Consider the following 16,837-nt stretch of genomic DNA (forward strand, 5'->3'; position numbering starts at 1 on the left):
CTTTGCAACAGCAATCAGTTGAATATGATATTTCTTGACTTAGGCGATCCACGAAAAGCCCTGATCTTGGGCTGAAAATCATTTTTGGGAAAACCGAAAACATACGCATACGACGTCACGTTACTCGCATCCAACAAAATTATAAATCATTTGATTAATGATTTACATTCAAATTTGTATTCACTAAATCAATATCTTGAAAGAAATAATTTTGTTCTAAATCAATCGAAGAAACTTATGGTACAGTTCCATCCTCGCAACAGAAATTACGTTGAAAGTCACCTAATTAGATTGGAGAAAAAATCGCTGCAACAAGTCACCTCAGTAAAACTTGGATTCTTCACTGAGCTGGGAGCAACACATAAACACAATTTGCAAGGCGTGTGCCAAAAATTGCTATGCTTTGATACGTTTAGGTCAAATATCAAGTGAACATGTTACTAAGACATTTTATTATTCAAATTTTGAAGCAAAAATACGATACGCTGTTGTGTGTTGGGGTTTGGCACCTTCAACAAGGCGAGTTTTCATTCTTCAAAAAAGGGCATTAAGAGCTATGTTTGGTCTCAAGAAATTTGAATCTTGGAAAAAACCTTTATTGAGGAACAAATATTAACGTTTCCTAGTATATTTATCTTAGAACTACTAAAATTTGTTAAATTTAATATAAGTGATTTTAGTCTAAAAAAAACTCACACCATACGCATTCAACTAGGAATGGCTCTAATTTGTCACTTACTTTTCACAAAATGTCTCTGTTATTAATTCTCATATAAAACTTTTAACATTTCAAACTCGCTTTCCTTACTTACATCGCAGCAATAGATTTCATCCACTTTTCCTGTCAACAAACATTTGCCTAATATGTGAAATCAATTTTTTATTAAACAAAAGGCTTTTAAATAAAACCCTTATCTACAGAGCATAATCTGCATGCGGGTTTTATTTGCAAATTACTTGATGCTCCCTAATGATTTATATGCCAACATTCATTCTCTTTCAATTCTATAAATATGATGTAGATCTTTTTCAAATTCTAACCAGGTTATGAATGGCTAAAATATAATGAAATAGAACAGATTTCACACCTCGTGTATGTGTTAATAATTCAGGTCGCCATAAATCACATACCATGCTATTTACTTCTCTTTAGGTAATAAATTGTGGAGAGCTATATATGCATATATTTATGCAGAATTGTGCGAAATTTATAATTGTTGTTAATGGATGTAGGTAGGTATTCGTGCAGTGCAAATAGAGCTGATCTGCCGCCACCACCACCCGTACTATAACCATTGTTACAAGTGACACAATTCACAAGAAGCGCATTTCCTGAACTTCAATACTTTTCCATGCGCTATTCAAAAGTCTGTGGAAGGCCGTGTGCAGATATACATACATACATAGGTACATACATAAAACACGGACTTTATTTCCTTCGGGTTAGTACATCATTGATCAGTACCTCACTATAGGTACATTCGAAAAAGAGAAACGTAATCCTCTTAAAACTTTGTAAAGTTGTATATATAAAATTAACAAGTTAAAAATCCGGCCACAAATATGAAAGATAGCGTTGCACATGGGCAATCCATTTTTGACGTGCTACTTCAATTTCAGTTTATGAGAAGAATTTCATTTCAATGCCTTTCTAAATAAGAAAGTTGGAACTGCGCATGCGCAAACCTAAATTTTGAAACTAATGTTAGATTTTCCTTTGTTCCAAGCGCCTAAGTCTCAAATTTCACTTAAATGCTTCCATAAATAAAAAAGTTGGCACTGCGCATGCGCAAAACCAAATTTTGAAGTTGGCGTTTGATTTTCTTCTATTCGAAGAGCCTATGTATCAAATTTCATTCAAATACTTTTATAAGTAAAAAAGCATTTAAATGAAATTCTTCTCATAAACTGAACTGAACAAATGGATTGCCCATGTGCAACGCTATCTTTCACATTTGTGGCCGGATTTTTACGATTTTAACAGAAGTCTTACATCTTACAAATGGGAAATGAATGCAAGTGGAAATGCGCTTTATGTAAATCGTTTACGATTACTTTTTAACTTGTTACATATTGAAACTGATATTGTATTTAAAGTAATTAAAAAATCTCGATTGATTAATATATCATTCAATGCAAATGAACACATCCCATTTTTATCTTATTTTTTCTACAACTGTCAGAAAAACCTATCATTTTCTGACGGATTCCGAGGTAGTGGAAGGCCCGAAGTACTACATTTTTAAACGACTAATTAATAGTTATCGTTGCTCTTAGCTCAGCAACGTACTCGAAAATGTCAACTGTAAAAACAAGTAAAAAGATTTTCGCCCTAAGGCGAGTAACTTCAGCGCATTTTCCATGAATGATCAGTACTTCCCAAAAGCCTGTGCTGTGCATGTGCGCTGTGATTTTCTTTACTAGAGGCATATATTGTTAAAATAGCAAAGAAATATCTCCATAAACAAAAAAGTTGGCGTGGCGCAGTTCGCGCATGAGCACATTCAATTTATGCGATGTTTGTTTTTACTAGAAGCGTTTATGGTTGAACTTTAGAGTGATTTTCATAAGTAAAAAAGTTGGCATTTTGCAGTCTGCGCATGCGTGGATTTGATTTTTACTACATGTGATATGTTTGCTTTTCCTAATGACATTTGCAGTTTTCGATTTTTACTATCTACATGTGGTACGTGTTTCTTTACTAGAAGCATCTATGGTTAAAATTGCACAAAGCTATCTCGATAAATAACGGTTGATATTACGCATCCTGCGCATGCCCGCATTAATCTGGTGTTTACAATATGCGATACGTTTGCTTACACTAAAAGCAACTTTGGTTAAAATTTCAAAGAAATATCTCCATGAATAAGAAAGTTGACATTGCTTCGTTGGAAAATGCGCTAAAAAGCATTTCCCACACAGACAAAGTTGTACCAAATTTAGCAAATTTAATCTCTGGGTCTGGAGGCTTCAAAAGGTTCAGAAAACGCAAAATCGGCATATCGAAAATTTATCACAATTACAATAATAATAATATATGTAAATCATACCACTTTGCGCGTGCACACAAACACCCTTTTTTTTATTATGCTTAATGACAGATTAATGAAATTATTCTTTGTATTTAGTTAGCATCGTTCATTTCCAGTTTAGATGAATTAACTTCGTTGTTAATCAATTTATCCCTAATTCGTTAAAAAACCATTGCCGCAATAAAAGGTAGACAAGTAAAATACACATCTCCCTTCCTACAGCAATATCCCTAATTACAGGAAAAAAAACACCAGCAAAATTGTATTTACCTAAAAGTAATTATCTGAGAGATGAGATTATGGATGTATGCCCTCGCGCTACGAAGTCTTGTCAAATTTATATCGATTATAATCTATCACACTTCCTCTCACAATAACAGATAGAATTTTTAAATGTTAATGAATTGACCCACTCACTGGATACATTGTTAATTAGTTAGTTTGACATTCATCATAATAGTTAATTATCATGTGGTGTAGACCATTACCTATGCATTTGAATTGTTCTACGAGTAGATTGGAGTTCAAGGTGATTATTTTACACATTTACACAAGTCGATTTTCAATTAAGCCAATATGTTACAAAACCATAACATTGACTCCGTAAGCGAGAAGGAAAATACCATCGTGTTTCATTCTTCCGACATCCCTCACTACAGGGACGCCGTAGGCGGGCGCTCAGGCTTGCCAGAACCTCTTCAGTGCCGTAAGAAGGATTAGAACAGTCTGTTATATACGACAAAAGTGTATTTCAATCCCGAGGGATTAGACGCCCTTTGGTCCTGTGGTAGGTAATACCATAGAGGAAATTGTATTTGGTAATACCTACTACAGACAACATATAAGTATCCGCAATTTTTAGTAAATAAACCCCGCTAATGAGCTATAGCGTTGAAGTAACTTTAAAGTGAAAATTTTGATGAAGGAATGTTCTTTGATTGTAGAAAAAAGATACTCTGTAATGTTACGATGTTACTTCGAGTTAAATTAATTGTTGGTCAAGGTAACCCGAATATAACATTTTAAGCCAGAAAAATTTCAAATAAAATAAAAGTGTATTATGTCAGTTAAGCAGCTGATGCCATAACAGGTTATAAGTTTGTCGTAGCGGTTTAAAACTCGGACCCCAACCTCACAGGTTGTGAGTTCGAATCCCACAATTTGCCAGTTTTTAATAATCAGTGGTACAGGACAGGGCTGACTACCATGCTTCGGAGAGTATGTAAAGCTGGCGGTTCCGGCAGTCATACCACGACTGTCGTTCCTAGGGAGGGAATTGCGTTTATTGCTAAAAAAGTTATTATTTTACACTTTTGCCGTTTATTAACGATCCAAGAGATCATTTATAATTTTGTATTGCTGTCTGTCGCCTGTCTGTTGGTCTGTCCGTCTGTTCCTTTGTCTGTCTGTCCCTCTATCTGTCCGGGTGAACGATAACTTTGTTTGGAAATGTCCGATTGGTTTATTCATCTCCGTTAGTTATGAACTGAATTGCATGAAATTCAATGTGGGCATAGCTTTAGCCATATAATACGCAATGCCAAAAGTTGAGTCGAATCGATTCAAAATTCACAGTGCCCTTGTCGCATTTCGACCATTTATAAACCGAATTGCAAACTTTTTTATTTATAATAGTTATTTATATAACAAGAGCGCGAAGTTCAATTTCGCGCATTGAGACTGAAGGTATTTTGACGAGGCGAAGCCGAGTCAAAATATCAGTCAAATGCGCGAAATAACTTCGCGCTAGCGTTATATACAATATTTTTTCTACAACTGAACCGATTATTAATTAAATTTGCTGTTTAAGTTCAACTTTGTCACGTGCGCGAAATACTTTTTTTCACTGTTGACGATTTCGCGCACGTTGTCAATAGCAACCTTACTTATTAATTAACCGTTTAAAAATCTAGTACTTCGCGTTTCGAAATCCGTCAGAAAATGACGGTTTTTTTTTGACAGTTGTAGAAAAAAGTATTTAAATGAAATTTGGTATATAGGCACTTGGAATAAACGAAAATCAAACGCCAGTTTCAAAATTTAGGTATGCGCAGTGCCAACTTTCTTATTTAGGAAAGCATTGAAATGAAATTATTCTTATAAACTGAAATTGAAGTAGCACGTCAATAGTATATTGAAAGACAAGTGTTACAATGCGACCTATTGTAATACGACTATCTTCCGCAAGATAGGAGTATTACAATAAAGCATTGTAACACGCGTTTTTCATTCTATTTTTCGGTGCTTTAATTTAATTTAAAAAATCATTGTCAGAAACTATAGGGAACATTAGAACTAACATGTTTTATGTTGGGAACACTTTTTATGCCGTTAAGTTTTAGGTTGGCAGCGTAGTAAGACTGACATTTTGAAGTTCAAACATGGAAGTACCCAACGAAGTACCTACTTGTACTAACTAGTAACTGCCAATATTTCCTTAAAAAAAACGACTATAATCACTGTCTTTGTACAACTGTTTTCGGCCGAAAACAGTTGTACAAAATCATCATTGTGACACCGAAATAGAAAAAAATGGATTGTACATTTGCAACGCTATCTTTCATATTTGTGACCGGATTTTTACGATTTTAACAGAAGTTGCATCTGATACAAATGGGAAATGAATGCAAGTGGAAATGCGCTTTTTGTAAATCGTTTACGATTACTTTTTTTAACTTTTATTATTACGTGGTTACTAATTGAATATCACTGCACTCCGCAAGGCTCTGCAGTTTTTTCTAATAAAAATTCCTTGATGTTTTTAAACAATTCAAATAGAAGTATTGTGAAACTTCCCGTAGCTACGGCAATAACACAAATTAAATTCCTTACGGCATATTATTGAATTAAATCCGAATGCGACCGCCGCGGTTCGCGAACATTCTTCAACGGCTATTCGCATGTCTCATTTTTTTAAACAGGTCAATCAAATGTAACGCTCGCTATTTCTTATGAAATTGTAAAACTTGTCATCAATAAAATTCGCAAAGTTGAAGACAAAGTCAACGCTTGCGGTTTACCTAATAAGGTACGAAAAATTAGGTACATATTACTACTTCAGTAAAGTAAAAACAGTATTATTCTTCCGTCACTCTACATCTTTCATTTGTACAGATGTACATGACAATTAATTATAGTTGTCTTCACCTGCACAAAAATTGTAACAGTTTTATCTACTCCAAGAGATTATCTAAAACATGAATCCTTCTGGAAAGTCATGGCAACTCTCCTCTCCCGCCCGCATGCTGCAAATGTGTTATGTTTATAGTGCCAAAAGGCTGAGAGAATGGCAAATCAGCACTATATTCCACTGTTCCGGAACGTTTCCTAAACATGAAATGAATCTCTTCGCTTACTAGCAGAAACACATTTTGTATCCGTTGGACAAGTTTTTCCTATTGTGGACAGATGTTCTGTAAACGGGATCATTTATACAACCACGTTACGATATCCAACTGTGGTTAATATCAAAACTCATCTGTATACTGTGGTACCTCGCACGAGAAGGCAGCTACCTATACGAGGTTCCGGATTCTGTTAAAAGTAGGTATCTATTCGGATTCACATTATTTCGTATACACTGAATTTGCCATGTAGTTTCTCATAGAAAGTTTTACTGCACCAAGAATGAGACATCTTGCTGTGACGCCATCATTTTGTAAATTGCTAATAATTTGTGTCCCCCTCCCCTGGAGAGGGGGGTCGTACCCCGGGAAATTTTTGAAATTTTAATAGCTTTATACGTGTTTTTAGACTCATTTACCCCTTCTCAAACTGCACAAAAATGTATAGAATATAGACCATTTAAATATTTTAAACACTTTTGAGTTATTTTTTAGTTATCAAGAAACCATTTTCAAGCTCATTTTGTTTTGACGCTGACATTTTTGTTTAAAATGCCTCTTTGAAAGTTGTAGAAAAACTAAACTGTACCGAAAAATTATCCTGGTAGGCGGTAGAGGGGTAATGGTCATGTTACAAAAAATAACAAAAATTTTCCAGGTATCGCTCCTATTAATTACACTGTGCGTTTGCCATTTATAAACATTTAAATTTAAAGTTGTGGTTAGGAGGATTTCTTGCTTTCTGGAACATTGAGATAACACAAACAAGGATAATAAGGGGTTATTGTGGTATAATTTTTGTACTGACCATTTTTGGTAAATTTATTTAATTTTAATATTTCAGTAAGATATTGAAAAGTTTCCGTGGCCTACTTATGTTCTGTCTTTCGTTCGAGGCCCCTAAGAAATTCCTCATGGCCCCCGTTGAGAAACACTGATGCTTTATACAATTCAAAATTAAAGTACCTAACTTCCAGATATCGCTAGAATCGGTGTTTTTCTTTAAGTTCCAATAGTACAACCCTCCTTTGAAAAAGGCGTTCTACAGGAAAAATTCAAAACTGAGTCGTTTCTGGGTAATACAGTTAAACCCAAGGTGACTTGCTTTCGTACAATTGATTTTCGTTGTATTAGAGATTTTTACGACAATGAAGCTTGTATTTACCTTGACCGCGTCCCAACATTTGCGTCAAATTCTCGAAGAAATAACTCGAGCTATGGTTTGTACAAAAGAATAAAAATCCTATAGCAGTACATTTGGCCGGCGCTGCTTTGGCTTAAGCCCGCCGCATAAACAGCCAGATAGCTTAGGGTTGTAAAATTGAAAGGTTTCAGGGATCTTCCACACCTTCTTTACAATTTACCATTAGTTGAGCACCACCAGTTTATTTATTCTCGCTGTATACAAACTAGGAAAATGCAAGGAAAGTAACAATCAAACTTAACCAAAGCAATACTAATATGTTTCCTTTTAATGGCAAATAAAATTACTTCAAAATTGAAACATTTTCCCCACTAATATAAAAATAATGCCGGATATCCAACATTATTGATTAAAATTGATTCCATACTCTCAGCCAACCGAACGTCCAATTAAAACATCCCAATTCGACAATGATCGAAGCTCCCACCGATACGCCAAGTACAAGTAGCACTACTATGCGATCAAAAATGAGTTGATATCGAGTCGCCTTTGGAATTTTTGTTTACATGAGAAATCGTACTTAACTTGATCTTCCAAAGGCGACTCGACAGCAACTCACTTTTGATCGCCCGTAAGGACAAATCTTACCCCGAGTAATGCTGGACGCTGACGCCAGAAGTGAGCTCAATTCCAACGTTTCGACCGGATAACTGAACAAATCGCACTCTCAAGCCACAGAGCTCTGTGTATAATTAGTTGAAGGGCCTTAGTCTGCTTGTAATCCGCTTCTATATCTCTTAGATTTGCATGTACACTGTTTCGGAACAATAAACACATTAATGCGTTTAAAGCTCGATCATATATCGGTAGTGATTGAAATAGTTATCCGAGATGATAACTTATAAGTTACGATTCGTTTGACTACTGGTCGGTTCTTTCGATTGACCCGGTGCCTCAAATTTCTTATCGTTCCCGACTGATGTGGGTTAGGATATTATTGGAGAAGCGGTTAACCATGCCCGTACACATTCCAAACTGATATCAGGGGTCTGGTCGCCCAAGTGGTTTGATAAGGAACCGGTGTCAAACTTGATTTTAGGCGTGGTCGTAACCTTGACTTAAAACTACCCTCGTTCTTAAGAATTTAGCGTAGAAAATCCGACGAACGAGGAAACCAAAAATACTACAGCAAACAATTTTTAGACTCACCCACACGTAACTGCTTTATCTTAACGTGTCGAGGAATAATTACCGAAAAGGAAAATAAAGGTAAAAAATGCACCGAAAAGACTGCGCGGATATAATGGAAGTGGTGCCCCCCTATAAAACGCTTTAGGTGATACAGGACCTGTAAAAGTACCGTGAAACAATACTAATGAGTTCTACGTAATGGAGAACATAAGTCGTTGGAAGCCAAATTTCAAACTACCCTGCACGCGCTAATTTTTTCGCTTATGATTTGAGTTTGTTATCGTAAGTAAAATGCCACTTTAAATGCAATGTAAGCGTCTCTGATGTTCACCGAAGACCGTTTTATTTATTTATTTATATATTTATTTATTTATTTATTTATATTTATTTATTTATTTATTTATTTATTTATTTATTTATTTATTTATTTATTTATTTACTCTCTTGTTCTGGGTCCTCAACAGGCTTTCGCCCAATCACAGAGTGACCCGCATACTGCGTTTTAGAAGGTGCTCCTGCAGAGGGTTTTAGGTTGTTCTATATTACTACTGTATTTACCTTACAAATTAGGAAAACTGCAGAAAAACCTAATTCGAAGTAACCGGCAGAATGCTCGAAACTGGTCTAACGTAATTTCCATCTCTGCCACAGATGAAAAATTATTACCTCATCCCAGGTTCGAACACCCGACCTTCCAGCTATGTAGCCCAACGCTCTGCCACTGAGACACATAGCCGGTATGACGGAGAGTGTGTTTATGACACAATTTCTTCGCAATGAGGTCATTGAACGTTCGTTTAATTTGTCAACATTCATCGTTCAGGTAAATCAACGTCTTAACATCCCTACTCAACAGTTGTGTCGGCTAAACGTACCCATTATAAAATTAGTACCTACGAACCTTAAATTCAACAAATCAACATGGTCCTTGAACACACAAAGTGCTTGCGCGAGTACGCAACGAGCTGATACCAAAGAAGTCGGTAACAGCATAGAAACAAATTTGCAAAAGTAAGAGTTGTTGGACTTACTTAAGTTTTTACTCGATACTAAAAAAGGAGCTGATTGTTCACAAATATGTAAATAAGTACTTATACGATTTGGGCATGGGAGTTTCTCAACTGTTTCTAATATCTGTAGAGGGCACAGAATAAGACCTTCAGACTTCAGATTCATTAGTACACTGACAGTACAAAATTTGACAATCCTTTAAATAATGACTGTTCTTCTTAAATGTTGATGTTATAGAAATGAACGACAGAAAAATAACGCCCTTAAGAATTATGATAATTCCCTTGGACGTTAAGGTATTATAATACACCTAAAAACTAGTCAATTAGTCCGTTTGACGAATCAATGCAACGGATGAACGGAGAGCTATGAACCCACCTTTATTGTTTTTGTGAAAACCCTGTAGGTAATGAATGGAGGTGTCCCTCATGATTGAAGATGGGGATTAATGAAGAATACTTTGGAGTTTCGGATGCTTGTTATTTACGAATTACCCTTTAAATTTGATACCTACTCTTTGAGTGAGGTTATTTGGGAGTCATTAACATTAAAGGATTACGTTAACCCGTTGAGTGATGGATCTCTCAACGGTTGTTCTGCACTTCACCTAAGAAGAAGAACCCCCATACTTAAAAAGTAGTCTATATTAAAAGCTTGTGAATGTATTCGTACGCAACAAATTTGTTATATAGGTATTACGTCGGTATTGCAATCGTCACGGTACTAGGTGCATGATTACCTTAAAAGTGCTTGTTTATATCTGCGCCACCCATTCATCATCTATATTCCGCGTGGGGCGCTTTGTAAAGTGTTCTGTACTGTTGAGTTTTGCCGTATAGTATTTTCGCGTTTCTATCCGATGTTTCATGCGTCGTTGAACACAAACTTTACACTTTGTGTCTAAATTCTTTGTATAAAAGGTTATATTTAACAAATAAACATAAATATACATGTGGAGCACTTCACAATTCGTGAAAATGGTACAGTTGTTAACATAAAGATCGCGAGTCTAATAATAAATTATGAGATTAAAACGATCTTTTCACAATTGACCCACAACATCCAGCAGTTAATGCGGGTAGATTGCTACTCATCAGTTCAATCCCAAATGAAGTAGTCTTACATGAAATTATTCATAGCTTTAACCTCATGATAATGGGGGTTTTGGGTCTGAAATCGTCCCTACTCATACACCACAAAAGTCATATTAATACCTATTTGTTTAGGTAAAGCCCTCTTTATTCAGCAATTGACACAGAAATGTACACTACGTTAAGTAGCAGTAACGTATAATAGCCTCGCCGAGAGTAAACTGAAAGTATTGATTAAGTTTAATTGTCTGTTTGAACGATAGACTTCGTTTGCCAACTCTCAATACCTAGAGTAATCCTTGATGTAACTACTAGGACGTTAAATTACGATATGTATAGAGAACAACTATTTTGTGCTAAGAAGCGACTACTTCTGAGAAACTAACCATAATCCTGTTGAAATTGTTTGATGTTTCAAAATTAAGCTTTTGGTTTGATAAAACAAGCGCCCTAATACTTAATTGGCTGAGGGTTGCTTAAATTCAAACTGCTTGCGTTGTGCGTATAGTAGATTTTCCCTCCATTCGCTTTTATAAAAATTCTTCAAAGAAAGGCCCCAAACCTAATTGTTTCCTCTTGATTTACAGTTTACACATTACATTACATATGGAAATCAAACTTTGAATGCTGTGAAGCTGCTTTTTCTAACGAATAAGAAGTTCATAACAAGCAAAAACTTCGTCATGCAATATTTTACACGTTATCGCCTTTTAGATCACTGGATACTGTAGACACTTTGTAGTTATTATAATTATTATGGAACCGAAATGTCCTTGAAGTGAAATAAAGAGCTTCACCTCAAGGACATTTCTTATAATTGTAGGTGTTGCTTAACTTTCTTGTGAAACCTCTGCTTTGCAGATCCTAAAATTCTTATGACGTCATTCCTTATTCTCAGCGAGTTCTACGAATAGGACTTCTGCAACCACATCAACATTGCGGGTTTCCTATGCTCCCAACCCCTTCCTTTTGGAAGAATTCGCTATAGAACGAAATGTTCCTAGATTTTTAGTAAAAATGAACACTGTATGTCGAGGAGACAATTTCAGGAGTTCGTGAATTTTTTATTTGGATGCTACCGTTCGTTTTCAAGCAATCGGCTTTGTTTCCTTGTAAACATCTAAGCACTGTAATTCTGAAATACTTTATCTGCAATTGAAGTATTTTCATGCTTCCAATCTTGTTCAATCCTCTCTGCGTGCCCTGAGCTACTTTCAGCGCAAAGCAATTATTACTATTTCAGAATTTCTTACTCGTTCGCTATCCTGCTCATTCTTTTACTCTTCAACAGTGTTTGCACTACTCCAACTTTCAATGGGACTTGAAATGTTTACAGGACATCCGTTGGTATACATAATAATAATGGTTGAGATGACTAGCTCGCTACAAAAACGGTAGGTTTGAACACTCAAAAAGCATAGGAAACCTTTTAATAAGGATCTCAATCTTCTTCTTCTTTAATGCTGCCGAATAGGGTTTGCGACTTCATTTTGATATTTCTCTCTGTCTCTTGATGTTATCTAGCCAGGCTGATTTCGGTTCTGGCCTTCGATCTTGCCCTCCAGGATGAATGGCAGTAGTTGGTACCAACTGAATCACAGATCACAGCGGGCTTGGTCGCGACATTTGCTTTGGTTCCGTTTCGTCTTTTTCCTTGGATAACTACATATAGAAAATTAGAGAAAAAAAAGGGGGAGTTCTAGCTTAACTTCGATCGCAATAGCGTGCGAGTTTTTTTTCAATTTTTACGATCGCTCAAATTCAATTACGCGGTTCTGAAGAGATCGCCGCAATAAACGCGTGCTGGAGAATATAAAATCAAGAATTCGTCAAAAACGTCTGTGGATAAAGGCCATTCGCTTTAGTGCAACGCGTAAGCATATTCAACTGTTTCATCGCAAGTGATATTAACTCAATTGTGGCACGGAAAAAGTTTGTTGGAAAAGGTTTTTAAATTGCGAACCTATAAAGTGAACTTATCAGGTAAATTCACCGAACGTTTAGTGACCTCATTTTGAGTGGTAGCATAAACAAACTCCGTCGTAAAATGGTCTTCGTTGAAAATTAGAACGGTTAAATCCGATTTGGAGTGGCATTTTGCTTACGAAAAACCTAATAAGCGGAAAGGTTAGCGTGTGCAGGGTAGTTGGAATTTGACTCTTTGTATTTTTATGAGAGAAAATGTACGAGAGCAAGTCATAAAAGCGTTCGATTGTACCACCCCGCAAGCGATCCAGGTTTCAGATTTTCTTGAAGACAGCCTTTTTTTTCAAGGGAGGGCCGTAACCTGGGAAACACCGATTACAGCTATATCTGTAAGCTACTTGAATGGAAATTAATTGCATTGAATTTGTACCATTTATTTATTATAACTGGACCCATACGAAGGAATTTCGTTACTTTTTCACTAGTTGGGAATTTGTATTTCATTTAAGTGATAATATTCCTTTGCATGAGTTCAAATTTTGGTTGCTATAAGGTGTATGTAAATGTGTGAGAACTGATACGTGGCCAGAAGATAGGGGTTTTATTTGTTGTATTTATAGGAAACAAATCAAAATCTAAAATCAGAAAAAGTTAATTGTGATAGAAAAGTTTTTACCAGTGCCGTAGAGGATCAATTTTATTTAATACACTCTTTGTCCACCATATAAACTCGACTTTTTGTTTTGTTGTAGTCAATTATCAGTTACCAACTTTTTCATCCATATTGTGATCTTCGTCTATTGTAGTCAAAGGAAATCTTTTTTGTTCTTGGGAAAAGTAATGTGCAATGAATGCAAACATTGTCGTCGATGGTAACATGGAAATGAGATTCTCAGAGAAATCAGGTCCTCCATTCAAATAATACTGTGCTTCGTCGGCCTCATTTCCTAAATATCTTTCTCAGGGTTAGAATGGTGCTGCATTACCTCAAAATAACCGTCTTCTACTACGTCATCCATACATTCTTGCCACAGGCGATCAAGTATGAAATGTAGATTTAGATTTGATAATGTACAGCGGATATTCACTCACCAAACTCAACTAAATACAGTAAGTTTTGACGCACCCTATATATATATATATAACAAAATGACAAATTATATTTGAAGTTGGCTAACCTTCGTAACACATATAAACATAACCCAAAATTATGACAGTGAGTCATTAAATAATTAATCTTCATTAATAATAAATTATAATTACTAGTTCCAACGATGCAATGTAATAAGGGACACAACAAGAAGGTGGACGATGACACGAACATAAAATCTTACGGCTGCTGTATACTTAATCGTAGGCTGTAGGTCCGATGGTGGATGTAGCGGAGGTGGCTCCGTAAATCAGGTGTGAAGTATAGATAATTGATGGTGGTGGCAAATGAAATGCTATCTTCGTAGTTTGTAGTTTGTCCGGAGACGGCAACCAACCCAACAGATCCGTCCTCGGAGTCACGATATCTTGTATGGACCAACAGGTATAAGATATATTAATCTTGCCGGTGAGGGTAATTATTTGTTGGCTACAAAGGTTGTTTCAATTAGGACAAGCAGAACTGGAGTATTGCATAAAAAGACTTTGGCTAAGCTTACCCATTAAGATGTTAAGGCCAGTAAGTAAACTTCTCGTTCCAAAAAAACTAACTATCGTAGGTATTTCTAAGCTTCCCGAACTCCAACAACTCCAAATCAAAACCCATATTCAGTAAGCTTCCACGGCAGAAGGAGACAAATCCAATTATTCAAAATTGAGGCCAAAAAGCCAAACTCCAAAAGCGTCAGAGAAGATTCTTAAACATGTCTTTAAGCAGGAAACAATCGAGCAAAAGTGACCAGCTCAACTAGCCTTGAAGAGATATGGACAGATAATCTAACATTCCTGACCTACAGTTCACGGAAAATACAATTGCAGGACAACTACAGGATGGTCATAAATCTATGTCAAATAATTTATTAATTAAAAAGGTATAAGTAATCCGCAGACCGTTACAACTCCCCCCCTACTAAATTTCAACTTCATCTGGATTTGGACGTAGATCTTTGGCATGCCAATTACCTTTGAAGGCCTTGGTCTCTGGATCCATTAACTCATATGTACACAAGCCCAATTTCTTTTTAATTACGAAAGGCCCAATAAATTTTGGAGAAAATTTGGCAGTAACGTAGTTTGCTGCATTGGATAACACATAATTTCTTCGCCAAACAGATTGTCCAACCATAAAGTTAGCAGGTCTTTTGCGCAAATCGTAAGTATGCTTACGATGGCTGTAAGCCTTCGTAATCCTACACTGGACATCTTTAAACAATTTTTCTAAACCTATTTTCTTTATATCTACATCCCTATCATAACTATTTACAATTGAATTTAAATTCTTATAATAATTTCCACTAATTACGTGCTCCCTACCAAAAGTAACTAAATACGGAGTATACCCTGTGGTTTCGTGCACAAGGGTGCGAATAGCACAAGTAACGGATGGTAAAAATTGATCCCATTTGCGATGATTCTCGCTTACATAAGCAGAAAGCATTGTTTTAATTACGCGATTAACTCGCTCAGTAGGATTATTCCTGGGATTATAGTATGCATTATAAAGTATTTCCGTATTGTATTTTGCACACAAATTTTGAAATTCTTTATTTTTAAATTGCACCCCATTGTCACAAATTAAATATTCAGGTACTCCAAACAAAAGAAAAACTTCATCCTCCAAATATTTACAAATTGACTTTGATAATGCTTGCCGCAAAGGGCAAGTTAAAACAAATTTGCTAAAGTAATCCGTGACAACTAAAATATAATTAAATCCTTTCAGGCTTCGTGGTAATGGACCAATTATGTCCGTGGATATCATTTGAAATGGTAACTTGACTGAAGGTCGGCTACCCATAAGACCATAAGGTGGCTTCTGTTCTACCTTTGTTGATATACAAGTTGTGCAATTTCTTAGACAAACGGCAATGTCTTTTTTCATTTTAGGCCAATAATAAGTTTTTGCCACTTTAGAAAATGTTTTAAATACGCCAGGATGTCCAGATGTAGGATGGTTATGAATTTTCATTATTAATTCCTTTCTATGTTCCTTAGGCACTACCACTTTCCAACTATCAGAGTCCTCAGTCAACTCTGGTATCCTACAACTAACTAACTTAAATAATTTCCCATTTTCAACATGCCATTCTGGAAATTTAATTGAATTGTCACTAACTTTCCCCAACATATTATTATACCACCTATCTTTTACTTGATCTACTTCAAAATTTAGGTTGTCATCACCAGCACTAATTTCGTCAACTACTGGTACACCTCGAGACAAACAATCCGGAACCTGATGATCTCTTCCTTTCCTATGTATGATTTTAAAGTTATGCTGTTGTACTCTGAGAGCCCACCTATTGAGACGACCACTAGGGTTTTTAAAATTATTAAGCCAAACTAATGAATGGTGATCGGTAATTACATAAACTTCGGGGTGACCTTCTATATACATTCTTAATTTTTCTAGGCTCCAAATCACACTCAAACATTCACGTTCGGTAGTGGTATATGACCGTTCCTGTTTAGTCAGCGAACGACTGTTATAACAAATCACACGCTCCCCATCTTCGTAAGGTTGAGTAAGAACTGAACCTATGCCATATGCACTAGCGTCACATTGGACATAAAATGGTTTACTGAAATCCGGACATGTTAATATAGGTGCACTAATAAGATGTTCTTGGATTTTCCTGAACGACAGATTACACTCCGGGGACCAACAAAATTTGTGGTTCTTCTTTAATAACATGGTAAGAGGATTAGATAAAGTCGCAAAATCGGGAATGAAGCGCCGGTACCAATTCGCCATACCAAGAAACCGTCTCACTTCCTCCACTTTAGAGGGGACAGGGATGTTTAAAATTGCTTGAACTTTATCGGGATCTACTTTGAGACCGTTTTGATCAATGATGTACCCCAGATATTTTAATTGAGATCTGCAGAACTCGCATTTTTCTCTAGAGACTGTTAAACCAGCTGCTATTAATTTGTCAAAAACCTTAT

The 16,837-nt window shown here is 36.0% G+C and overlaps 1 long non-coding RNA gene across 1 annotated transcript; it reads left to right on the plus strand.

The window, feature by feature from the left end:
• The first annotated feature begins 14,212 nt into the window (after positions 1–14,212).
• Positions 14,213–16,542, plus strand: LOC116165284. The gene is made up of 5 exons (XR_004144122.1): positions 14,213–14,273; positions 14,341–14,408; positions 14,460–15,041; positions 16,062–16,248; positions 16,302–16,542. It is a non-coding gene; the product is annotated as an uncharacterized LOC116165284 (long non-coding RNA).
• The last annotated feature ends 295 nt before the right edge of the window (positions 16,543–16,837 follow it).

Source organism: Photinus pyralis, unplaced genomic scaffold (genome assembly GCF_008802855.1).
Source record: "Photinus pyralis isolate 1611_PpyrPB1 unplaced genomic scaffold, Ppyr1.3 Ppyr1.4_LG3a, whole genome shotgun sequence".
NCBI classification, from domain to species: Eukaryota; Metazoa; Arthropoda; class Insecta; order Coleoptera; family Lampyridae; genus Photinus; species Photinus pyralis.